At 47.4% G+C, this 26703-nt stretch overlaps 1 protein-coding gene across 1 annotated transcript in view; it reads left to right on the top strand.

Moving 5' to 3' along the window:
- The window catches only part of RREB1 (ras responsive element binding protein 1), a 137333-nt gene that overhangs the window by 41195 nt on the left and 69435 nt on the right, over nt 1-26703 (top strand). The window contains exon 4 of the mRNA XM_079713748.1: nt 24516-24633. The gene's annotated coding sequence lies outside the window, so the exon portion shown is untranslated. The remainder of the gene's footprint in view (nt 1-24515; nt 24634-26703) is intronic.

Genomic DNA, 26703 nt, shown 5'->3' with positions numbered 1-26703 from the left:
TGCCTTCTTTGTCTCTTGTGCTCAGCAGCCTAGAACTGAGCCGGCTCCTGGGCAGCCCGGCCCAGGGTGGTACCAGCTTTGCCTGTAGGTAGAGTGTAAAGATAGCATCACCCCTTTCAGTTTTCATGTTGGCTGGGAACAGCTGCGATGCTTCGTGTAGCTCTGAACATAACATTTCATTCCAGGGTTGCTGAAATTTTTAGTTTGCTGCAAGCCAGGGCTTAACCACGGGGTTTTCACATTCAGACTTGGAGTCTAGCGTTTTCCTGTGAGAAACAGTTGCTTGTCTACTTGAGTAATTTAAGAGAACAGAGATGGTGGAGGGGGAGGGAGGAGACCATTTGTGTGTTTTTTTAAAGATCCAGGTTCTTCCTCTCCTTTCCCTTCATCCCTTCCTTTGCCTTCATCACTTTCTACAGTTTAATTTGTTTAGGTGCTCTAACAGAGGTGTAGATAATTGAAGTAAATCTTGAGTCAGATCTAAACAAAAGAAGAAAGAACTGACCTAAAAAAGAGCAACTGAACTCACACTAATTGAATCACCGGGCCCTGCGTGCAGATTTGCCGGGACCAGCTGACCCTGAGAACTCGGGAAGCCCCAGCCCATGCCCGGGGTGGGCCGAGTGCCTCTTAAGAACAACTCCTGGGTCCTGAGCAGGTTCCCGGCTGCATTCCGCATCAAGGTGCATCTGATGGGTTTAGAGCTGCAAAGTTCAGCCTGGTGAGAAAAACACCGTGAAAGCCATTTGGGGTGGGTTGGGCGTTTGGAAAAGGTTTTCTCTCCCCTCGAAGACCTGGTGTCCTTGCTGTTTGTAGATAGAATCCACTTGTTTACTGCTGAGGAAAGCAGCTACATGTGTGAATCGGGCATCTGTTGAAAGAAACGTACCAGGCTTGCCTCAAATAGTAGGAATAAGAGATGCAACCATTTGAAATAACACGGTTTTCCTCCCTTCTCCTCAGCCAGCCATCCAGAGTAGGAAACAGGATGCCAGACTTACCCTGAGTAAGAAGAGGGGGTTCCACAGGGCCTCCTGGCTCCTCCCCTGGGCCCATTCTTGTTCCGCAGCGCCTTGGGGTCATGTGATTGTAAAGACCTAAGCTAAGAGCACCCCTCTCCCCGCCCTCCCCCCGTCAGCCCCTGCGTTCCCTCCCGCCAGCTCCCTGGGGTCTTCTGCTCCTGAAGCCATCAGTTCCCCTTTTCTCTTCCTCCTACTCACAGCATCTGACCCGCTGCCTACTTTCCTGAGATTACTAATCCGCAGACTGAGTGCCTACTGTGTGCTCAAGATGAGGACCATCCAACTGTGAACTTCCTTCAGCTCCCCCTTGTGTTCGCTTTACTCTCGCGTCTTTGGGACTCAGAGGGGTTTTATGCCCCTCCGTTGCTAGTGCTTTCACATCTGTTTGGACACCACATTCTCCCCTTTCCTGGGGACCTCATTCCTACCAGCCCTTGTTCCTAGGTCTGTGGCTCACAACGGGTGTTCTTCATGCTCCTAGGTCTGTGGCTCACAACGGGTGTTCTTCATGCTCCGTACTGGACCCTCTCATCTCCGAGTCTCCACTCAACCAGTTCAGGCCTCCCCTCTCGGTGGAGGGGTCGATTCCCCCCTGCACTCATGAGTCCCAGTATCTCACCAAGGTACCAAGACCTTCCTTTCTCATCCACTCCATTTCTTCACTTGCCAAGTGTCTACAAAAGTCATTGAGCCCAACCCCCTTAACAGTGGAAAACTTCTTCCCATCACTGTGCTAGTGCCCCAGGAAACCGAGCCTGTGGCAGGAGCCACTTCCTGCTCAGCTCCCTCCAGGTCTCAGCAGTTCTTTGAAAGGCATTCAGGTTTATCTTTCCCTCTCTATTCCCTTTGTTCCCATTTCAGTCTGGTCTCCCTCCCCCGCGGTCCCATACCTTGTTCAAACAGGTTTCCTTAAAACTCTGACATCATCCTCTGGTGGTGCCCCAGGCCCAGCCTACACCCCCTGCTGCCCCGACATCCCCTGCTGCCCCGGCCCAGCTTTCTCAGCTTCCTGCCGCCCCGCACACCTTCAGCAAGCAGGGCCTGGCTCCGGGGCTTCTCGCGGTCCTCCCTGGGTATCAGCTCCTCCAGGCTCTCTTCCACCTCGGACACCCCTCCACTTACATGCCAGTGGTTTTTCTGGACTTAAAATTAGTACTGCATACACAACACTAAGTTCTCTTACCTTCTCACGGTTCCTTCTTTTCTCACCTAGGTGGTCAGCTCCTGGAACATCTCTTCTCCCCTTCCTCCAACTCCCGCCATCCCCTGCCCTGCCCAGTCGTGTAGTAGATGGATAGTTACTAATTGAGGTAACAATCATCAGGAAATATTTAAGGGCCTTAGGTGGGGCATTCCCCCACCCCCGGCCACCTTTTGAAGGGAAATTGCAGGTCTCATTCGTTTATTTTTTCAGACGGAGTTTTTTTTTAATTCTCTGACAGCTTGAAGGCCAGAAAAAATTGGTGAGTTTTCACCTTCAAAGGACACATGAGAAAACAAGGACCAAGCTAGCCGCCCCCCAGCCCAGCCCCTTCTAACCTCAGTCACCACAGTCACTCTTCCCACTCTCCTGGCTGTGACTCCTGAATTTTACAGTTGATGTAATCCTCCCTTCTACAGCCAATGTATTTTACTTATGCATTGCGATTTAAGTGAGGAATGCATAGAGGGGATCAGCTTAAATTCTTGGCTCCTATTTAAAAGGCTCACTAATGCCCCCATTACCTTTTGTTAATTAAAAAACAAACATCCTCCACAAGACCACCCTCTATTCTAGGACTCCTTTGAGATTCCCAGGAATTGCTAGTGCTTGGGCCACATTTACACCTATTATGTGGATCTTAGAGAAGACCTCCTCAGTGCCTTCTATGGCCTAGAGATCGTGATAATATGCACTGTTTTAACCTAATATCATCAAGAAACTAACTTGGTTCCATCAGTTATTTCTGGAATAATGGGAACAGAACAAAACCATGTAAACCCAGTGACATAGACGGGGGGCTCACAATGATCTCTCCCCACCTCCTCTCTGGAGGACGAATTCTGCCTAAAATTATAACTGTTTATAGCAGGCATTGGGAGCTTATTGGGGGAATTGATGTCACTAACTTTTATTGAGTTATTGCCATGTATCAGACACTATTTGAAGTGAATTACATGGTTAATCTCATCTTCATAAGAAAAAGGAAGGTTTGAAAATCTGATCAAATTTATGGACTCCCCCCCCCCAAAAAGAAGTGATACCACATAAATTATACGTAGTTTCAAGTGTATGAGTTTTGTGCTTGTCTGTAGAGCAGGGCTTATCAACCCGAGCATATCACCCCTAGTAGGTGGCCCAGATTTATAGGATGAAGTATATAAAAACCTACTGTGTGCCGGGCACTGGGCTGTGACTAAAGAAAGATAAGGCCAGAAGGGAGAGAAGGAAGGAGGGAACAGTTGATCAGCTTAAAAAGGATGCAGTTTGATTACTTTCTTTCTTGTATCTTTAAAAAAAAATAACTTTAAATTACAAAAATCAAGTTTACAGTGACATTAAATTATACTTTTATTTTTAAAGGATCACTGTAGTCCCATGATGCATATCTCATTTCAGGTGGCCTCTGCCAGACTTATCTATGAACACGTTGTAACATAGAATGCCTAAATGTACTAGATTGCTTTCTAACCTTGGTCTAACTTGCATTTTCCCATGTTTTCACACATCGACCTTCACGAGTGAGGTGGGACCAGGCCTGAGCAGGTTTTGGGTAGACAGGGCAGGGAGCTGATGACTCACCTAGAAGAAGCGAGCCTAGCTTAAGAGATGTTCTTCTGTTGTTGGTTTCCTGGGTTATTTCCCTTTATACATTGAAACTCGGATAAACCCTGGGAAGAATAAAGAATCATAGCAAAGTAAGTTACTTCTGGGGTCAGCTCACTCACTGCCCTCCCATGCCTTCCAGTTAAAACTATACTAGATCATCTTAACTCCTGCTTTAGGGCTTGAAAACCGTGGGAAGCAAACGAATGAATTAAGGACCACCATCTAGTAACTCAAGATTACTGGAGAAAAAGAATACCATAGACCTACACTGTCCAGTACAACAGCTGGCTAGGCACATGTGGCTATTGAAATTTAACTGAAATGAAAATTTTAAATTCAGTCCCTTAGCCACATTAGCCTCATGTCAGGTGCTCAGTGGTCACTCGTGGCTCGAGACTGCCAGACTGGACAGCACAGAAATTCTTTTCGTCTTTGGACAGCGCCGCTCTAGACCGTATCGATTCAATAAAATGTTTTACCCAGCATCGAACGTGTTCATTTTATAGGCTAGGCTCTTTGAAAGGGAGAGCAGGATGGATTTCGGTTTTGTCTTGTTTTGTGTTTGGTACAGTTTTGTGTGGACTTGTAACCTGTAAGTTAAGGCTGTTTAAGCACTTTCCCCCCACGTCAGCAGCCCATTTGACAGTGAATACGTGCATTTATATGTCTGCGTATGTTGTGTATTCCGTCCAACCGCAAGTGTTTCATCTTCCTGTGCCTAACAGCCCCCCGGCCCTCCTTTCCCACCTCCTCCAGAACCTTCTCCATTTTCCCATCTGCTCCTTTCTGGCTAGGGACAGTATTTGGATTTCTTTTAAACAGAACTCCTTGCTTAATCCTGCTACTCAGTAACCAGTCCCTTCCTGCTGTATTCTCTTTGTTCTCTCCTGTACTGGGAATTTTTCCTGCATCGAAGTTAACTGCCTTGTGGCCCGGTCTGTTGCCAGCGCAGGAAGCCCAGCGCCTCCCTGACCTTCGCCCTCACTCCTGGCAGCCTGGTCGGTCCCTCGGTGATGTTCTCCTGACCCTGTGCTCCTCATGTCTGTCCCTTAGACTGTATTGCAGTAACCTCCTATCTGGGTTATGTGCCTCTAATCGTCAAATTTTTAAACTGCTGCCAAGAGTTTTTGAAAATATGGTTACGATTATTTCATCCCAGAGGTTTTCTTCCAAAAGAGTGGTGGGGGCTTCAGTGGGTTCCCACAGCCACAGGATAAAGTTTACCCCTCTGAGGTGGAGCCGTGACCTCAGCATCGTTTTGCCAGCCCCATCTTTGCCGTTTCCCCCACTCCACTCTTCCTCCTTTTGCACAGTGGGCTGGTGTAGTCTGATGGCTCCCAAGGGTTTTGTTTGCATGGGCCAGAGACCGAAGGCAAAGCTCTGGCAGTTACACAGGGGATTGCCATTTTTTTCTTTTGCCAAGTAAGGGTGTTAAAAAACAGTCCCAACCATCTACTGTCTTTATCATTTCCTCTTTTTTTAAAAAAAAATATTTATTCATTTATTTAATTTTTGGCTGCCTTGGGTCTTCGCTGCTGCGTGCAGGTTTTCTCTAGTTGTAGCGAGCAGGGGCTACTCTGTTGCGGTGCGCAGGCTTCTTTTGTTGCGGAGTACGGGCTCTAGGCGCACAGGCTCAGGAGTTGCGGCTCGTGGGCTTAGTTGCTCCGCGACATGTGGGATCTTCCCGGACCAGGGCTCGAACCCGTGTCCCCTGTATTGGCAGGCGGATTCTTAACTGCTGCACCACCAGGGAAACTTATCATTTCCTCCTAAAAGGGGGCATTTTAACCTAAAAAAACGAATGCATTCAGCATTGTGAGAATCTCAGTAAGTCCTCATTTTGCTGGAGAAGGCTGAAAATGTAGGCATTTAGGAGCTAGTGCTCTCATGCCACGGTGTCCCATCCGGATGTACCTCTAGGGTCTCCATGCTTTTCCCTCGTGCATTTCCTTCTGACTAGAATGCTCTGTCTCCTGAAAGCCGGATCTTTCCTCCAAGCTCAGGTTTGCTTTTGCCCCACTTCCCTCAGGCTTGATGACTTACCTCTGGGGAGCCCTGCAGCCTTTCAAGTTTGTGGCTCATAATCCATTTTCCCTTGGATTGGAATTTATCTCTTTGTGTCCTGTCTACTCTATCTCCCCAGCCTGAGTATCAGCCTTTGAGGCCGGGGGCTCTATCTTCCAGCTCTTGGTGGTTCTAACATCTGGAACTTGAAGTAGACTAATGTCTGAGAATGAGCATCATCCCATTTCAGGGCTTCACAATGATACCAAATCTTGCCCTACATCTAGGGTACAAAAATAGTATAGAACCTCTTAACTCATTTTAACCCCTGCAGAGAACGCACATTTTCTGTGCACTCGCCCAGGCTTTGGCTCTAGCACACTGAAAGCAGCAAGGATGGGCCTGGAACTCAAACTGCAGGAAACTAAAGACACTCATTTTTTTAAATGAAAGCTGTTTGGTGGCTGAAGCCGTCGAAATGATAAGTGAGAAGAAGCTGTGAAAGTTTTAGGGCCTGGCAACTTTGATGGATTAATGTGTCCCTTTGTTTTCCCTTTCTTCAAGCTAAAATAATTAAAACAGCATTTGCCTGATGTTGTGAATGCAAATAATAACATCTGACTGTAAATTTGGGTTGTACAGAATATGTGACTGGCACCGACTGCATGGTACTTTCAAAATCTCCACCTAAGGCCAGCGGAACTAGGAATTACTTTGCATATCCGTCTTCCAAACTGTGATCCCATTAAACGAATCTTGGCTGATAGGGTAAAAAAAGTCATCCCCACGATTAGTAGTTTCTTGGTGGTGAAGCCCTGAGAGGGTTATTCTTGACTTGGCTAAGGCATAGCATTAGGGGTTAACTACAAGGAATAAAGAGACGGTGAGGTTTTTTTTGTCCTCACATCCCCATCTAAACAGCATTTTCACTGTGGCTAGGTAGCAGATTGTATAATCTGTTAGACTTTTATTTTTTTCCCCCTTAGGCAAATTCTGTTTCCAGATTGGAAACCTGCCAGGATGTCCCTGGCCTCTCATATAGTTTTGGAAAAGCGTCAGTTATAATTCCGATCTGTTAAGTAACCAGGGCCACTCTCTCGAGTTATATTTTGACTTCTGCATTTTCGTCGTGGGGCCGGCAGAGCATGAAATTGGGTTTGTGTGAACATGTGCGTGCCTGGGTGCAGTGGACTGCGTTTTCTTTCCAGAATTGTAATGAAGCATCTTAAAGGGCTTTGAAAAAGTTTCCTCGGGCATATTCAGGGAGCACGGTAGATGCCGTTGTTTCGCAAGCTTTCTGTTTTCTTTGTCTGTACAGGTTGTTCCTGACTTCGTGGCTGGGAGGAAGTTGGGGACGTGGAGCACTTGCCGTTTGGCCGGTGGGGCTGAACCGGTTAGCTGGCTCCTGTTCTCAGATGGGCCAGTGACCCAGCTCAGGCCTGTGGCGCCAGGAGAGGGGCCGTACAGGAGGCAGCGTGCTCGGTGTTGCACGGGGGCAGCGTGGCCGCTCTGGGCTGTGCACACTCTTTTTTACTCTGGTATCTCGCCTCATAAAAAAAGATCCTAGAAGTACCGGCTCCATTTTGGAGTGTTGGCACAGGAATTGTTTTGGGTTTAATGCGTAACCTGGCTTCTGTCACTCATTCGCCCCCGTTTTCTCCACTGCCTTGCGTATGTCACCACTCCATCACCTCTCTCCCGCCCCTCCCTCTTGCCTCTGGGATTGTGAGGGGTTAGGGGACGTGTGTTTAGGCCAGGAAGTTTTTTCTTTTCGTTAATTGGCTTTGGAAAGATTCCTTATACCCCAGAAAGGAACTCTGGGGGACTGTTTCAAACATCTGATCTTATCATCCTCGGAACCTATTAACTTCACATGTGCTGATGTGATGCCAAGAAAATGGAAGTCCTGGCCTTGAACGCGGGGAGTCAGGGCCCTCTGTGCTCTGGTGTGTGGACGACGCCCTCTGGTCGTCCCACCCCGTAAGTGGCACACAGCCCCACATCTGCCTTGATTCCTTAAGAGGTGGAGTTTGGTCCTGGATATTCACGAGAACGCCTGTAGCATGAGGCAGGTGGAGGTCTTTAGAGACCAGGCCTAAGAACACCCAGGCATCCCGGCAGAGCTGAGTCTCAAACGAGAGTTAGGCCTGGGAAGGACGTCAGAGGTCATGGCCTGTCCTCACTCTGCAGACGAGGGGTCCGGTGTATCCCAGGCCACTTGCTTATTATGCAGGGAAGCACGTGGTGTGCTCCCTGCGTTCCAGTGGTTAAGGATGTTATTAAATGCTACCGAATTACTTTAATAATAGCAGTATAAACTCAGACTTCAACTGGAGCTACCGTAACTAACTTCTAGGGTTTTCTGGACTTTGATGAAGAGAGCTCTTAGGTTTGTTGCAGACAGAAAGTAGATATGTGCGTCAGCCTGGAAAGCGAGCTCTCCTTGGAAGCCGTGAGCCTCTACCACACGGAGGCACGGGGGTGGGGTTGGGAGGGCGCTGGTCCACTGCACCTGGAGGCTTTTAAAGCCAGAGCTGAAATGGATGCTGGGTGGGTGTTGCTCGGCATCGTTCCAAGGTTTTGGAGGCCAGTCATATTTTAAACGAGTCAAACAGCCCCTCTAGGCGAGCTGCAGGAAACCCAGCCCCTGGCTTCATGTTGTTGCGTGGTCAGGTCAGCGGGAGATAAAAGGCCGGGACTGTTGGAGGCGAGGCCCCTTCTATCACTGGATGGCAAACTGTTAAGGGAAGATAAAAGGGAAGAGCAGGGATGTTCTTTTTGAACAACACGAGGGGGCCTTTATCACAGGCATTCAAGTCGAGTGAAGGGGGTGGGCAGGAGAACCTCAGCTTTATGGTTGCAGGCGTGTTAGAGAACTCTCCTGGAGAAGCACGGCATGGTTTCCCAAATGCACAAGATCAATTGTGTACCACGGAAATATTGGTAGAGGCCAGTCTTTTTCAACCACAGCGGTCCGTGTGACTAGGAATGTCTGTAATGTTGGTAGCGTAATGTCAGCTTAAGTTAAATGGGCATTAGCTTGGGTTTCCAGATCTTCGTGCCCCAGAGGTTTCCCTGTGGAGGCGTGTGACCCTCGGGACCGGGAGGAAGTGTCAGGCTGGCCTAGCCAGTGGGGCGCGCAGGAGGCCGGCTCTGTTTCCTTGATTTCTCCGTGGCATGTGCTCTCCTCTCAGGTTCCCTCCGCCGCTGGCTGGCTTCTCGCTCAGGCCTGAGAGCCTAAGGGAGGGGATCTGTCTGACTGGTGCGGATCTCCCCTTTTGGAGTTTCCTTCCTGTTCTTTGTCACTTTAGGGTGAGTTTAATGGCTGGCGAAGGGGTAATCGCGTTCTCAGGGTGGGGCTTGTAAAACGTGACCCCACCTTGAAGAGCCTGGGCCTGGTCAGGGCCGCCGCGTGAGCTCAGGCAGATGCAGACAGCAGACGTGCTTTGGGCACAGTGTACTTGTTTCAGACCCGCCGGGCTTCGGCCCTTGGTTCAGCGAGGCACACCCCACACCCTCCTGGCTGTTGGGGAGAAACAGAGCCCAGGCTTCCTCCAGGACCGGCTGGTCCACTACCGCCTTCCTCCCCAGGTGCCTCTGCCCGGCAGCTCTTCACAGCTCGGGGAGGGGGACCTCGGCCGCACGCGCCCCCCCTCCCGTCCCAGCGCCCCATCCTGCCCGTAGCAGCTTTGGGCTCGTGCTCAGCTTGCTTTAAGAAACACCATTTGCTTGCTAGTGTTTTTGGTTGGTTGGCTTGTGGTAAACACTTATCAATGTCTTGTATCTCAGAGCATTTGTTTTTCTTCGTAGATAGAGTGGTGAATAATGTTCTTAGAGGCAAAATAGAGGGGAAGAGGGTCACCCGTTAGGAGGCGTAGCGGGCAGCCCTTGGAGCCCGTGGTCGTTGGGCCCAGCAAACTCAGAGTCATTCTCAGCTGACAGTTTGTAATGTCTGCTCACCCACTGTGAAATTTTGACCCCAGCTGACTGCCTTTCCGATGCGCTGGGTGAGGAAAGATGTGATCTCCTCCTTCCACCGAGCTAGAAGCATTTCCAGCAACACTTTTATCTTCCACAGAGTCATTTTGCTTTTATAAGGGGTGTCGTGCTGAACCCGCCCTGAATTCTGGGAATGTGCAGCCCAGATGCTGGGGTAACCACCTGTCCTGGGGGTGCTCAGCTTGCATCCAGCTCCTCCTCAAGGGAAAAGGAGAGAATCCTGTTTCTGCAGCCTGACCCTTTACCGAGCCTATTGGAGAGAAGAGACCAGCCCCACGACCTCAGGGCCTGTGAAAGAGTTGCAGGATATTGCCTAAAACTCTCTGCAAACTGCTACTGAACTTTACCCCAGCTTCCTCCCCGAGCTGTAAATGTGACTGCAGGCGCTGAGGCCCACGTCAGAGGAGTGTCCAGAGCAAACCCAGTCACTATAGTCCAGCTGCTGAGAGGCTGGGGCAGCTTGCGGGGTGTCAGCTGCACTGTGCTCGGGTTCTAGAGCCGGGAGGGGAGAGATGCAGGAGAGGGTGGGGAAGAGCCCTCGGGTCCTGTGGGAGCCCGCGGTGCAGACTTCCTTGATTAAGCACATGTGAGGCTGACCAGGATTTGTTTCAGCGGTGACCTGAAGCCGGAGGCGTTTTATTTCCTGCTGGCCATACAGCCCTGCGAGCTGGCAGCAGCTGTTTTACTCCTAATTGTCGATGGGATTGCATTTGTGATAAGCTAAATTATATTTATATTTCATTGTTAAACTTGGGGGCTGGAGCAGAATTTTTTTTTAAGATCAGCAAACTGGGCCCTGCCCTCCAAGAGGCAGGGCAATCCAAGAGGGGATGCCGAAGGCGGATGGAGGGGTTGTGGGGGAGGGCCAGCTGAGGGCCCAGCTAACCTGGAGCATCGGGCGGCGGATAGCGTGGCATCAGTAGCTCATACTGGGCGTGCCGTGCCGTGCCGTTTGTAAAGTGTTTTAGTTAATGTTCCTTTGATTGATTTCTGTGCTGTAAAGTATGGAGGGCTGGTATCACTAGCTTCATTTTCCGGATGAGGGAACTGAGACTCAGAGACTTAAGTCGCTCCACTGGTGGCAAGCTGAGTTTCCAGTCCAAGACAGAAGTCTCCACGTCGTGTGCTCTTTAGGCTGTGCTGCTGTGGTGTATTCTCCCGGTGCATCCTTCTGCATCTTACAGTAGGACGAAAAAGGGGCTGTCCTCTTAGAAGTCCCGACTCTGGACGTCAGAAGACTGACCGGACTTGGTCTCCCACCCACTGCAGGGCCGGGTTGAGCACTTCCAGAGACAGCGAGTTCATTACCTCACGGGGCCGCGTTCCTTCTGTGGGCAGCTGTAGTTGTTCACAGCTCTGGTGTAAAGGATTATGGGGCTCCAGACCAGTTTCTTTGTGCCTCCTGCCCAAACCCCGTTCCCGTCATGGTGGACACGGGGGAAGAGTGGGCCCTCTCTTGCACGCGCCAGGCCTGCAGGTGTCTACAGTTCCTTCCGCCATTTCTTGTTTTCCCCCGGCTTGGTTTCCCAGTCCTCTAGCTTGCTAATCGCCCCTCTCTGAATGATTTTTCCATGCTCCTTTTTGTGGCATCTGGGCTAGAATCCTGGCTCTGCCCACGCAGAGCTGTGGAATAGCCAGCAGATAACCTCATCGTTACCTGATCCGATTTGGGGGAGGAGTAAATATATGTAAAGTACCTAACACATTTTCTGGCCCAGAGTTTATGCCCCAGTAGATAATACCCCGTAGTTATTAGAGAAGGGATACTCTGAAAGACACGTAAATGGATAAACACTAGACTTGTGACATACCCTGACTAAAATCCTGTTTTCTCTTGTAGCAATAGCTTTCCTTTCTATTTAAAAATTCTTCAGCCAAGGTAAGATGTGGAGGCCTCTCCCCACCCTTCCGGATAAGCCAGCAGAGCAGATCTAAAGGTGGGGCGGGGCCCCTAACCCTTATCCCCGGCAGGGTGCTCCTGTGAGACATCTCCTGCCTTAGGGAAGGCCCTGCCCTGCCCCAGGGAGAGGTGAGGGTGCCCTGGGTCCTCTGCCCCTCTGCTCAGCCTGAGGGCTCCCGCACCCCCTTTCTCACCAGCTTCCTTGCAGAGTAGAGAACCATACAGGTTTCTGCCAAGTTGGGCAAGAAGGTGATGAAATACCAGATCCTGGTGGCCGGGAAAAGATTGGCTCACCTGGGCAGAGGGACAGGGCTGCGCCCATGGGCCGCCAGGCCCCTCCCTGAAGACAGGCCACTGAGAACAAATGGTTGCCATGCGGCAGCTGCAGAAGCCGTGGCTCCGAGTCTGGCAGCAGTGAGATGAGATCCCGGTGGGGCGATGAGATAGGGGTCGGGGGCAGAGCTGCAGGGGTGGAGTCAGCTCTTCGCAGGAGAGCATGTAATTGGGACCTGGCCCCGTTTCCTGCCTCCAGAGAAGCCAAGAGCCCTCACAGAGGGATGCAGGAAGGAGAGTGGGGACCGCAGGACGGTTTCGTCCAGCATGTACCAGGAAATCTCCCCACCTCTCCAGCGGTTCCTATTTTAAATAGTGAATTGACTCTGACTCACGTAGATAGGCTTGGTGAGCAAGAGCCCTGCCTTCCCGGTCGGCACTCGCCTCCCTGCTGAAGTTGTAGGTAATGTAGCAATTAAAACGTCCCAGTGGTTTTTATTTTTAAAAGAGAGACTTCCCTCTCCCTTATGGCACCCCTCCCCCCCACACTTTACTGAATATTAGAGTGTTCCTGGACGTTCCTTTTGAAAGGTAGCATCAGCAGCCTGTGTTATTCCTGGTACCCGCTGAGGCCCCTGAAGCATGAGCAGGAAGGGGCGGCCGCTCTAGGCTGTAGGAACAGTCTCCGTTCCACTTTTCTCCCTCCACGGTGGGTCACATTAAGAGAGAAACCGCAGTAGACAGTGAGCTAGTTCCGAGGCTGGGGGAGCTCTGGGGTTGCCTTCCCGCCCCCACAGCACACTTACTGCCAGGAGCAGCAGAGAAGGGAAGGGACCTGGGGGGACCGTGAGGGTGTCCAGGGCCACCAGAGATCCCGGCCAAAGGCCTCAACTTTGGAGACCATGCCTCAGCACCCTGGAAGGAGCTTTTCTGTGAGTGACACAAGTTTGGTGAATGCTGGAGAGGGGGCTTTGAGGATCCAGAGCTGCCTGGGGGTGGGGGTGGGGTGCCCAGGCTGAGTGGTTCTGCTTTCTGTGCACTGAAGGTTGGCCCTGCCCTGTCTGAAGCTCACGTCCCACACGTGCCCGCTCCTGAGGAAGCTAAAATAGCCCCACATAGATTTATCCCTCTCCCTCCACCCTTATTGTTTTAATTTTTTTATTTTTTAACTTCTTTGTGGTAAATAAAGCTAAAGTTAGAACTGGGGTCTGAGTCTCTGCTCCAGTGCCCTGATTTTTGCTCCTGGGAGTATGATAAGCCAGTGGCCTCTTCCAAATCCTCATAGAAGGAACGTTTTTCAGGGAGATCCTTGGTTTTGTGTCACCCTCCTTTCAGAATTCTGTGTAAAGCACTGGTCCTCAAAGCTGGATCTAATCCCCTGGGAGCCAACAAACAGACTCCAGGGCCCGCCCCCAGGGGAGTTTCTGATGCAGCAGTTCTGGGTGGTGCCTGAGCACCTGCATTTCTTCTTTCTCTCAGTTTAATCGAGATATAATTGATGTACAGCACTGTGTTGGTTTAAGGTGTACAGCATCATGACTGACTCACATTTATTGAGACTGCATTTCTAAAGCAAGGTCTGTGATGCCGCTGGACGGGACGACTCTGGGGTGGCCGTGCTGGAGCGAGGGTCAGTAGCAGTTAGCCCCTCACTGAGTAGATGAGACCGTAAGGTTTCCTTCTGATGCTGAGCAGGACCCTGTGGGGCGCCCCGGCACGGAGGCCTTTTTGTCCTCCATTTCTTGTAGGCAAGACTCCAACCTTCGCATGGTGTTTGCTTAATTTTGATCTGTGCAGTTCTGTGACTCACTCTCCACCATCTGTGCTCCCCGTCTCCTGCCCCCCAGTACTTCCTACACACGCGTCTCCTCCACACCCCAGGAGAGGACCCCAAAGCGTGGACTCCAGGTCTGCAATCGATTTGTGTGGAAGCGGAAGGCCCCGGAGGACTCAAGTCACTTCTGAGCTCGAGCTCCTGTCAGTGGATCAGTGGGATCCAGCCTCTCCCACAGTATTGGGGTGTTTGGGATTTCAGGAGCCTGGTGGCTTCCTTGCAGTTGCCTGCTTGGAGCACCGCAGGGTGTGGAGCGTGGACCCCCATCCCTTTTCGCAGCGGGGGCCGTGCGTGGACGCAGACTCCGTGCAGTGAACTTGTTAGTCTGGGGCAGGAGTCCAGTCCTCCTCCTGCCAGAGGTGAAGGTGGGAGCAGAGAGCACCTTCTTCCTGCCTAGAAACAGGCGGGAATGGGAAGCCGTGCGCTGGAGGGGCAGAGGTGACTCAGAGATCGTTAGAAGTCCAAGAATGTGACAGAGGGAGTGCGTCTATTCTCTCAAGCACCGCGCTAGGAGTTGGAAATGTTGTCCAACAGAAACTGAACAGAGTTTAGAATCTGGATTCACTTTGCTCTCCCGCCGTGGTCTTGGGGGCTGTGCAGTGGGACTATCCCTCACAGGGTTGTTGTTACAGGGGTCGAGTAAGATGATGCACTTAGCTTGTGGCAGACAGTGTTCAGAAGGTGTTAGCCGCTCTCATCATTGGTCTTCGTTCTAGGCTTTCAGTGCGAGTGTTGCAGAGGTAGAGTTTGGAACAGGGAGCCTTCGACTGCTGGGAATCCGGGAGGCTTCACGTGAACAGTGGCCCCCGAGGGACGGGATCAGGGGAGGGGTGCAGGTGTATGTTCTGGGGGAAGAAACTGAGCAGAGAGTGTGAGGGCCGGTGGGCAAGAAGGCCAGAGGAAAACTGAGGCCAGAGCACGGAGCGCTGTGAACGTGGGTCAGCAGGTCCTCTGTCCAGAGCGGGCGTGTTGTGGAGGCAGAGCCCAGAAGACCACCCGGGGGCCACACACACGGCCGTGGGACCCAGGGTTGCTGCCCTCCCCGCACCTCCCGACTCTGCTCTCTTGCACGTGGCCGGTGCTGAGGGGTGCGTCCGCGCTCCCCCTGCGGGTAGGATCCAGGGCTGGCTGGAGCAGCGCGCGGTGCCCCGCTGTACCGCTCGAATGCTCTACGTGACACTCCAAGGCTCCCTTTGAGCAAAGCCTGTGCCAGCGAGGGGGAGGGGGCCGTGCATGGGTTGCCGCCCTACCCAAGGCATAGACTGAACTCTCAGCCAAGAAACACATCAACTTCCTGGAACTCAGGGCCGTCGTCACAGCTGTCAGCCTTCAGAGCACACGCAAGGCCGTCCTGGTTAGAGGAGACGGTTTTGCCCCGAGCTTTGCAGGCATGGCCATGGTGCACACTAGTCTGCTTGGGTTTCATCCCCAGCCTAGCCAAGACTTCCTGCATCAGTCAGCCCATCCTAAGAGAGATGTCCTTGCTGCTTGTTAAGCCCCCGAGTAGCCCAGAACATTTTAGTAGCTGAACTCCTCTAAACTCACACTCTGTTAGCCGGTCCTGGGTTGGCCCGAACCGGCTGTTTCAATCAGGGGATCAACCATCCCAAGTATTTGTGGACATCTGTGTAGGCTCCACACCGCCTCTGTCCTGCTTCGGTGTTGTAAAGCTCCCCACTGTCTGGTTTGTGAGCTTCTCCTGTCATCCTAGGCATCCAAGCTTTTTCCTGGGGGCCTTAGGACAGATTTTAGATTTCACTTCAAGAACCCTGCGGGTTTTCACAAGCTGGGGAGCTTTGTTTCTAGACCATCTTCCCTTTTATCTTTCATCTCTTCTTTGCTATCTCATTGACCTGGAGACAGGATCCTTAATCTTTTCTTTCTGGCTTTGCATAGCATTGTCCCTTATCTCCTCTGGGGCTGGGGCTGGCCTGCCCTCCCCATCATCCTCACAGAGGGACCTCTGCCCTCTTCAGGCCATCCTGCTTCCATCAGGTCTGGGCAAAGCCTGTGTGGGAATGCAAATCCAGAAATGCAGTAGCCTCCCTCAGGAGCCCGGGACCCACCCCTCCAGCTTCCTGGAGGTTCTGTCTCCAGGGTACAGCCCCTCCTCATGGGTCCATTTCTCTTCTCTTCTCTTTTCTCTTTTTTTGAGGCGGTGGTGATAGAGCTAAGGGGTATCTTGAATTTTCTTCCAAGAACCGTCCTGTACTTTTCCACTCTTGGAGTTGTGTGAATCCCTCAGGCCTGGTGGAACCCCAAACAAACAGGGTAGTGACTCTTGTTAGACATTCTTGATATTCAGATCATTTACATCCAAGATCAGAGGATGGAAGTTTCTGGGTCAAGTCTGTCAGGTTGGCCCTCTCCTCTCCTTGGTTCCCCTTGTGGATTGAGGAGGTTACTTGGTGGACTTTGTAAAGTATCTTTTTTAAGTGAGAGGAGGGAGTGGGTCCATATTTTAATGAGAGTCTTAGTTATATTCTGGAAATTTTTAATTCCAGAGACTTGTCTCTCTGATTGTGGGTTGTTTTTTTTTTTTGCTGTACGCGGGCCTCTCACTGTTGCGGCCTCTCCCGTTGCGGAGCACAGGCTCCGGACGCGCAGGCTCAGCGGCCATGGCTCACGGGCCCAGCCGCTCCGCGGCATGTGGGATCTTCTTGGACCGGGGCACGAACCCACGTCCTCTGCATCAGCAGGCGGACTCTCAACCACTGCGCCACCAGGGAAGCCCTGATTGTGTTTTTATTCATTATGTATAGAACTATAGTTCACTTTGCTTATTTGGAGATCTTGGCAGTTTCTAGGAAAAAACCATGGAGCTATTCTTCTCTGGACTTTCTTCCTAATATTTGCCATTAATATAAAAATGAATAACAATATAGGGAAACTTTGCTTGCTTTTTTTTTTAAACAGTATATAATTTCACCTTAGGCATCTTTAAATTTAGATGGGTGGAGATGATCTGAAAGGATGTTTTCTTTGTGCGTTTCTGAAACCTCATGGGAATTTTAGTAAAATGGTCTTGATTCACGGTTTCAAGGAAGGTGGGTTATATATCAAGTAAAACCGGGATTCTTATCCTACTTATCCCGGATGGGTTTCTGGGGCCCCTGACCCCCCTTGATACTGAAGGAAAATGTTGGGTGTAGAGTATGTCCTTTTATCTGTGGGAGGGTCCATAATTTCCATCAGATCCTCAAGGAGGGTCTTGCTCACAAGAACCATCGGGAATTGCTGGGGTAGTAATAAGGGTTCCTCCAAGTTAAAGGCAGGGGGTGGTGGTGGTGTCTCTGGCCTTTCTGGGGCTGTCCCTGTGAGTTATTCCTTGCTTCTTGACACTTTGTTCAAAATCCAAAGAACTTTTCAAAAGCGAAAGGCACAAAGAAAAGGAAGGAGAACTGAAGCAGTGAGGTGTGGAGAGAGAGAAGCTGTTGTGGTGTCAGAAATCACCGAGGAGCTGCTTCTGATAGGAAGGGCTGGTGGAGATTCTCACCCCCAGCAGACCCGGTCCGGGAGGAGCTTGCCCGCCTTAGGTGCTCAGTAACTGTGTGGACAAAGTAAGATTCAGGGTGATAAGTGGGCGTGTGACGTATCGGGCAGCTTCTCTGCAGACACTCCAAAAGGGACAAGTTTTTGTCCGTGTGGCAGTCACTTTACTCTCTCCAGTTTTGCACTCTTCGGCGGCTGTTTCAGAGACAGAATGGGCTGGAGGTGTAGTTCTGAATTTTTGAATTTTATTTTATTTATTTTTTTATATAGCAGGTTCTTATTAGTTATCTGTTTTATGCATATCAGTGTATATATGTCAATCCCAATCTCCCAACTCATCCCACCACCACCACCCCTCCCCCCCACCACTTTCCCCGCTTGGTGTCCATACGTTTGTTCTCTACATCTGTCTCTATTTCTGCCCTGCAAACCGGTTCATCTGTTCCATTTTTTTTTCTAGTTTCCACATATATGCGTTAATATACGATATTTGTTTTTCTCTTTCTGACTTACTTCACTCTGGATGACAGCCTCTAGATCCATCCACGTCTCTACAAATGACCCAATTTTGTTCCTTTTTATGGCTGAGTAATATTCCATTGTATGTATGTACCACATCTTCTTTATCCCTTCATCTGTCAGTGGGCATTTAGGGTGCTTCCATGACCTGGCTATTGTAAACAGTGCTGCAATGAACATTGGGGTGCATGTGTCTTTTTTTTTTTTAACATCTTTATTGGAGTATAATTGCTTTACAATGGTGTGTTTCTGCTTTATAACAAAGTGAATTAGCTATACATATACATGTATCCCCATCTCTTCCCTCTTATGTCTCCCTCCCTATCCCACCCCTCTAGGTGGACACAAAGCACCAAGCTGATCTCCCTGTGCTATGCGGCTGCTTCCCACTAGCTATCTATTTTACGTTTTGTAGTGTATATATGTCCATGCCACTCTCTCACTTCGTCCCAGCTTCCCCTTCTCCCTCCCTGTGTCCTCAAGTCCATTCTCTACGTCTGTGTCTTTATTCCTGTCCTGCCCCTAGGTTCCTCAGAACCTTTTTTTTTTTTTTTTAGATTCCATATATATGTGTTAGCATATGGTATTTGTTTTTCTTTTTCTGACTTACTGCACTCTGTATGACAGACTCCAGGTCCATCCACCTCACTACAAATAACTCAATTTCGTTTCCTTTTATGGCTGAGTAATATTCCATTGTATATATGTGCCACATCTTCTTTATCCATTCATCTGTCGATGGACACTTAGGTTGCTTCCATGACCTGGCTATAGAGCTGGATTGAACATTGTGGTACATGACTCTTTTTGAATTATGGTTTTCTCAGGGTATATGCCCAGTAGTGGGATTGCTGGGTCGTGTGGTAGTTCTATTTTTAGTTTTTTAAGGAAGCTCCATACCATTCTCCATAGTGACTGTATCAATTTACATTCCCACCAACAGTGCAAGAGGGTTCCCTTTTCTCCACACCCTCTCCAGCATTTGTTGTTTGTAGATTTTCTTATGATGCCCATTCTCATTGGTGTGAGGTGATAGCTCATTGTAGTTTTGATTTGCATTTCTCTAATAATTAGTGATGTTGAGCAGTGCTTTTCATGTGCTTCTTGGCTATCTCTGTGTCTTCTTTGGAGAAATGTCTGTTTAGGTCTTCTGCCCATTTTTTGATTGGGTTGTTTGTTTGTTTAGTATTAGCTGCATGAGCTGTTTATATATTTTGGAGATTAATCCTTTGTCTGTTGATTCATTTGCAAATATTTTCTCCCATTCTGAGGGTTGTCTTTTCGTCTTGTTTGTAGTTTCCTTTGCTTTGCAAAAGCTTTTAAGTTTCACTAGGTCCCATTGGGTTTTTTTTTTTTTTTTTTTTTTGCGGTATGCGGGCCTCCTACTGTTGTGGCCTCTCCCGTTGCGGAGCACAGGCTCCGGACACGCAGGCTCAGCAGCCATGGCTCACGGACCGAGCCGCTCCGCGGCATGTGGGATCTTCCCGGACCGGGGCACGAACCCGTGTCCCCTGCATCGGCAGGCGGACTCTCAACCACTGCGCCACCAGGGAAGCCCGGGTTTTTATTTTTAATACTCTGGGAGGTGGATCAAAAAAGATCTTGCTGTGATTTATGTCAAAAAGTGTTCTTCCTATTTTTTCCCCTAAGAGTTTTGTAGTGTCCGGTCTTATATTTAGGTCTCTAATCCATTTTGAGTTTATTTTTGTGTATGGTGTTAGGGAATGTTCTAATTTCATTCTTTTACATGTAGCTGTACAGTTTTCCCAGCAGCACTTATTGAAGAGACTATCTTTTCTCCATTGTATATCCTTGCCTCCTTTGTCATAGATTAGTTGACCATAGGTCCATGGGTTTATCTCTGGGCTTTCTAGCCTGTTCCATTGATCTATATTTCTATTTTTGTGCCAGTATCATATTGTCTTGATTACTGTAGCTTTGTAGTATAGTCTGAAGTCAGGGAGTCTGATTCCTCCAGCTCCGTTTTTTTCCCTCAAGACTGCTTTGGCTCTTCGGGGTCTCTTATTTTTTTTGCGGTACGCGGGCCTCTCACTGTTGTGGCCTCTCTCATTGCGGAGCACGGGCTCCGGACGCGCAGGCCATGGCTCACGGGCCCAACCGCTCCGCGGCATGTGGGATCTTCCTGGACCGGGGCACGAGCCCGTGTCCCCTGCATCGGCAGGCGGACTCTCAACCACTGCTCCGCCAGGGGAGCCCTCTTCAGGGTCTTTTGTGTCTCCATACAAAGTTTAAGATTTTTTGTTCTGGTTCTGTAAAAAATGCCAGTGGTAGTTTGATAGGGATTGCATTGAATCTGTAGATTGCTTTGGGTAGTATAGTCACCTTCACAATATTGATTCTTCCAATCCAAGAACATGGTATATCTCTCCATCTGTTTGTGTCATCTTTGATTTCTTTCATCGGTGTCTTATAGTTTTCTGAGTACAGGTCTTTTACCTCCTTAGGTAGGTTTATTCCTAGGTATTCTATTCTTTTTGTTGCAATGGTGAATGGGATTCTTTCCTTAATTTCTCTTTCTGATCTTCCGTTGTTAGTGTATAGGAATGCAGGAGATTTGTGAGCATTAATTTTGTATCCTGCAGTTTCACCAAATTCATTGATTAGCTCCAGTAGTTCTCTGGTGGAATCTTTAGGATTCTCTATGTATGGTATCATGTCATCTGCAAACATGACAGTTTTACTTCTTTTCCAATTTGGATTCCTTTTATTTCTTTTTCTTCTCTGATTGCTGTGGCTAGGAATTCCAAAACTATGTTGAATAATAGTGGTGAGAGTGGACATCCTTGTCTTGTTCCTGATGTTAGAGGAAATGTTTTCAGTTTTTCACCATTGAGAATGATGTTTGCTGTGGGTTTGTCGTATATGGCCTTTATTATGTTGAGGTAGGTTCCCTCTATGCCCACTTTCTGGAGAGTTTTTATCATAAATGGGTGTTGAATTTTGTCAAAAGCTTTTTCTGCATTTATTGAGATGATCATATGGTTTTTTTTCTTCAATTTGTTAATCTGGTGTATCACATTGATTGATTTGCGTATATTGAAGAATTCTTTCATCCCTGGGATAAATCTCACTTGATCATGGTGTATGATCCTTTTAATGTGTTGTTGGATTCTGTTTGGTAGTATTTTGTTGAGGATTTTTGTATCTATATTCATCAGTGATATTGGCCTGTAATTTTCTTTTTTTGTAGTATCTTTGTCTGGTTTTGGTATCAGGGTAATGCTGGCGTCATAGAATGAGTTTGGGAGTATTCCTTCCTCCGCAATTTTTTGGAAGAGTTTGAGAAGCATGGGTGTTAGCTCTTCTTTAAATATTTGATAGCATTCACCTGTGAAGCCATCTGGTCCTGGACTTTTGTTTGTTGGAAGATTTTTTAAAATATAAATTTATTTATTTTATTGATTTATTTTTGGCTGTGTTGGGTCTTTGTTGCTGCACGTGGGCTTTCTCTAGTTGCGGTGAGCAGGGGCTACTCTTCATTGGGGTGTGTGACCTTCTCATTGCGGTGGCTTCTCTTGTTGCAGGGCATGGGCTCTAGGCGCGCGGGCTTCAGTAGTTGTGGCTCGCGAGCTCTAGAGCGCAGGCTCAGTAGTTGTGGCGCACAGGCTTAGTTGCTCCGCGGCATGTGGGATCTTTCCAGACCAGTGCTCGAACCCCGTGTCCCCTGCATTGGCAGGCAGATTCTTAACCACTGCGCCACCAGGAAAGCCCTGTTGGAAGATTTTTAATCACAGTTTCAATTTCATTATTTCTGATTGGTCTGTTTATATTTTCTATTTCTTCCTGGTTCAGCCTTGGAAGGTTATACCTTTCTAAGAACTTGTCCATTTCTTCCAGGTTGTCCATTTTATTGGAATAGGGTTGCTTGTAGTAGTCTCTTAGGATGCTTTGTATTTCTGTGGCGTCCATTGTAAGTTCTCCTTTTTCATTTCTAATTTTATTGATTTGCATCCTCTCCCTCTTTTTCTTGATGAGTTTGTCTAAAAGTTTATCAATTTGGTTTATCTTCTCAAAGAACCAGCTTTTAATTTTATTGATCTTTGCTATTGTTTTCTTTGTTTCTAGTTGATTTATTTCTGCTCTGATCTTTATGATTCCTTTCCTTCTACTAACTTTGGGTTTTGTTTGTTCTTTCTCTAGTTCCTTTAGGTGTCAGGTTTGATTCTTTATTTGAGATTTTTCTTGTTTCTTAAGGTAGGCTTCTATTGCTATAAACTTCCCCCTTAGAACTGCTTTTGCTGCATCCCATAGGTTTGGGATTGTCATGTTTTCTCTGTAATTTGTCTCTAGCTATTTTTTGATTTCCTGTTTGATTTCTTCAGTGATCTCTTGGTTATTTAGTAACGTATTGTTTAGTCTCCATGTGTTTGTGTTTTTTACATTTTTTTCCCCGTAATTGATTTCTAATCTCATAGCATTGTGGTTGGAAAAGATGCTTGATATGATTTCAGTTTTCTTAAATTTACTGAGGCTTGATTTGTGACCCAAGATGTGATCTATCCTGGAGAATGTTCCCTGTGCACTCAAGAAGAAAGTGTAATCTGCTGTTTTTGGATGCAATGTCCTATAAATATCAATCAAATCTATCTATTTTATTTTGTCATTTAAAGCTTGTGTTTCCTTATTAATTTTCTGTCTGGATGATCTGTCCATTGGTGTAAGTGAGGTGTTAGAGTCCCCCACTATTATTGTGTTACTGTCGATTTCCTCTTTTATAGCTGTCAGCAGTTGCCTTATGTATTGAGGTGCTCCTATGTTGGGTGCATATATATTTACAATTGTTATATCTTCTTCTTGGATTGATCCCTTGATCATTATGTAGTGTCCTTCCTTGTCTCTTGTAACATTCTTCATTTTCAAGTCTAGTTTATCTGATATGAGTATTGCTACTTCAGCTTTCCTTTGATTTGCATTTGCATGGAATATCTTTTTTCCATCCCTTCACTTTCAGTCTGTATGTGTCCCTAGGTCTGAAGTGGGTCTCTTGTAGACAGCATATAGATGGGTCTTGTTTTTGTATCCATTCAGTGAGCCTGTGTCTTTCGGTTGGAGCATTTAATCCATTTACATTTAAGGTAATTATCGATATGTATGTTCCTATTACCATTTTCTTAATTGTTATGGGTTTGTTTTTGTAGGTCCTTTTCTACTCTTGTGTTTCCCACTTAGAGAAGTTCCTTTAGCATTTGTTGTAGAGCTGGTTTGATGGTGCTGAATTCTCTTAGCTTTTGCTTGTTTGTAAAGCTTTTGATTTCTCCATCGAATCTGAATGAGATCCTTGACAGGGAGAGTAATCTTGGTTGTAGGTTCTTCCCTTTCATCACTTTAAATATATTGTGCCATTCCTTTCTGGCTTGTAGAGTTTGTGCCGAGAAATCGGCTCTTAACCTTATGGGAGTTTCCTTGTATGTGATTTGTCGTTTTTCCCTTGTTTCTTTCAGTAATTTTTCTTTGTCTTTAATTTATGTCAGTTTGATTACTGTGTGTCTTGGCATGTTTCTCCTTGGGTTTATCCTGCCTGGGACTCTCTGTGCTTCCTGGACTTGGGTGGCTATTTCCTTTCCCATGTTAGGGAAGTTTTCGACTGTAATCTCTTCAAATATTTTCTCAGGTCCTTTTTCTCTCTCCTCTCTTTCTGGGACCCGTATAATGCGAATGTTGTTGCGTTTAATGTTGTCCCAGAGGTCTCTTAGGATGTCTTCATTTCTTTTCATTCTTTTTTCTTTATTCTATTCCATGGCAGTGAATTCCACCATTCTGTCTTCCAGGTCACTTATCCGTTCTTCTACCTCAGTTATTCTGCTATTGATTCCTTCTAATGCAGTTTTCATTTCAATTATTGTATTGTTCATCTCTGTTTGTTTGTTCTTTAATTCTTCTAGGTGTTTGTTCTTTAATTCTTCTAGGTTTTTGTTAAACATTTCTTGCATCTTCTCTGGACGTGTAGTTCTGGGAAATGCTGTGTTCTAGGTCTCTCTAAGTTTGCAGAAGGCCAGACACAGCTTTCTCCCAGGTCTGGGGTTTGAGGCCCCTGGCACCCCAGAGAAGACTTTCTCAAACTCTTGAAGGGCATGTGTGACTTGAGGAGTTTTCTGTATCTTCCCTGCAGAAAGGAAAAGATACACCTTTGGTCCTGTTTGAACTGTTGTGGATATTTTCCCCATCACTCAGGAGAAGGCATAATAGTCACTGCTTTACTTAAGGGGCTGTTTAGTTCCATATGTTTTACTTTCAACTCTCTTCTTTTCTCCTTCTGTTTCTGATAGCACTTAGTGCGGTCTTTTCTTCTCTTCTTTTTAAAGTGGCGGTCCATCAGCATCTGCTGTCAGCATGCCATTCAGATGCTCAAAGCTTCATTTGGAGCCATTGGTCTCGTCCATTTGCATGTGATGACGCCCTCGATGTTGTTGGGGCCTGCTTTGGGGGTTCCTTCCGTCCACGTCACACTCGATTCCAGTTGCTCTTGCTTGGGTGGAATTGACCTAGTTGCTGTAAGCTTGCTTATAAGTGCAGGCAGGGGATGGGAAATGCTGTTGTCCTTAATTTGTGACTCCCAGTGGTGTAAGTGGAGAAAATGACACAGAGACAGGATCCTGTCTGGTCTGGACTCCCTCTTCATGTCACCTTTTCTTGTTTTTGTAGGTTGCTCCAATCTGTTCCAGAGGTGGTGGCTTTGAGGTGTGACCCTGCCCACGCTTGGGCCCAGCCAGCACCACCTCCTCAGTAAGGAGAGCCAGCTTGATAAGACGAAGATAAACAGGTCAGTTAAACTTTATGGACACTCCTTGAGTCACAGTAACTTTGAATGTTGTCCTCCCTCCCCTCCCCATGTCCCCATTGAGCAGTCCACCCTCTGCTTGGGGTCCTCCTGACGTTTTGATACAAAACCAAGGTGAAACTCTCACTGTGAACTGCTAGTTATTCCACACCTAAGAGCCGGGGGTGTGGGATGAGAAGTCTCGGAAAGCGTGCCGAGGGCCTGGCTCACGGGAAGCAACGCTGCAGGCACCCCCGTTCCCTGCTTCTTCCTTCCCACCCGCAGATTTGAACTCTTTGGGTTCAAAACTGGAACACCAGGCCAGTCCACGTGGCCATGTCAATGGAGATGACAATTTCCTTTCATGTCTGCTTTGGGGGCCTCATCTGGGTTCCCACTCCTCTCTGGTTGCAGCTGGAGGAGATTGTACTAGAATGGGGCCAGTGATTTTTATCTTTATTTTGTTTATTATGGTTCTTATTATTTTTTTTAATTTGCAGTGACAGAGCTGATGTGTAGGATGGTGTCAGGGGGCAGAGGAGAGAATGAAACTATACGGACTCTAAGTGTTTATAAAGAAAGTATGCTTTGTGAATGGACCTGAAACTGTGAAACCTGTCTTTCACCCCCTGAGATTGAGTATCAGAAGGTTTAGGTTGGCCAGTTTGGATTACTGCTCTAGTGTGGTCCACGGTCGGGCGTGGGGTAGGTAGAATTGACTAATTCTGGCTCCTGGCTTCTGGTTAAATTAGTGTATACATGCACCTGAACGTTAAGGTGGATTTGTGTTTTCTGACCGGGAACAATGGGCTGCATTGTTTTACACCAGGTCCCTTCCCTTCTTCCTGCTCCATCCTCCCTAAAGGAGAGCTCACGCATAACACACAAGCGCAAACTGGAGGAAAATCTTAGAACAGGTCTGAGAGGCTGGTTTGGGTTGCTTCTGAAACAGCTTTTCAGGGACGAGTCCAGTGACTGTTCTTCTTGTCAGACAGTGTAACTGGGAGTTTCATTTTCTTAAGTCTGTATTTTTAAAAAAATATTACTATTTACTTACATTTAAACAAGGAAAAGGAAGTGAATGTAGGTGATCTTGGTGTCCTCAGTGGGTAGTGTCACACTTCACACTTTATCCCAAAGGGGAAATAAATTTAGCAAATGTCTTCCTGTCCAGACAAAATGGGAAACAGCAAGTTTGCATGACTTTTCTCCTTTTCCAGTTGGAATATAAGCCCCTGCAACTTTCAGCCCTTAGGTTGGTTAACTGTTGCGACTATTGCTGGGTTTTCTATATTTAGGACATTTAGGTAGTTTGCAAGGATGTATCTTTGATGTTATAATGATTGTGACAAAAATTCTTACGGGCACTTTGGCTCTTTTTGATGAATATATTTTTTGTTAATTTTCATATTGTCTATTTCCCTTTTCTCCATTTTCTTTCCCTACTCAGTGAAAGAATTAGAATATGTTTTCTGTAACTTATAATTTTATATTTATCTAAAAGGTGTTTTCTCTAATCTGTTCCTGGTCTGAAAAACTCTACCACACTTTTCTTCTCTAAGTATAGTAATAGGACAAGAGCAAGATCATCTAAACTCCCACTATAAAATGGTGGAAAGGTTAACTTTATTTTTACTGACATAATGTAATTACAATAAAGATTTCTAGTCATTTATTTTATAATTTGATGTACATTAAAACTATGGGGGATATATATTTAAAAGAATGAGATGGTTTTGGTAATGAAGGTGTCCCCTTACTTGAATCGAGGGACTAATCATATACTGATTGATGACAACAGTTCTGGGGAACTGATGATACTTTTGTCAGAAATCCTTTAAGAAAGAAAATGAGGTGTGTGTATACTTCCGTATGTGTGTACTCGTGTTGAATGTTTTTTCCTAGAGAGGAATCTCCCAAATAAACTTTCAAAGACAGTCAAAATTGGAAGTTTTAAAGCACAATTTTTAATAAGTTTAAATGGTCTTCCATATATGGAGGAAACTTCATGGAAGGACAACAGCTTTGGGGTTTGAGGGGGTTGTTTGTTGTTTTCTTGTTTGTTTTAATTTT

This window comes from Hyperoodon ampullatus (genome assembly GCF_949752795.1).
Source record: "Hyperoodon ampullatus genome assembly, chromosome: 10".
NCBI lineage: Eukaryota > Metazoa > Chordata > Mammalia > Artiodactyla > Ziphiidae > Hyperoodon > Hyperoodon ampullatus.
Note: the sequence above shows the minus strand (reverse complement) of the source record. Positions and strands in the feature narration are given on the sequence as shown.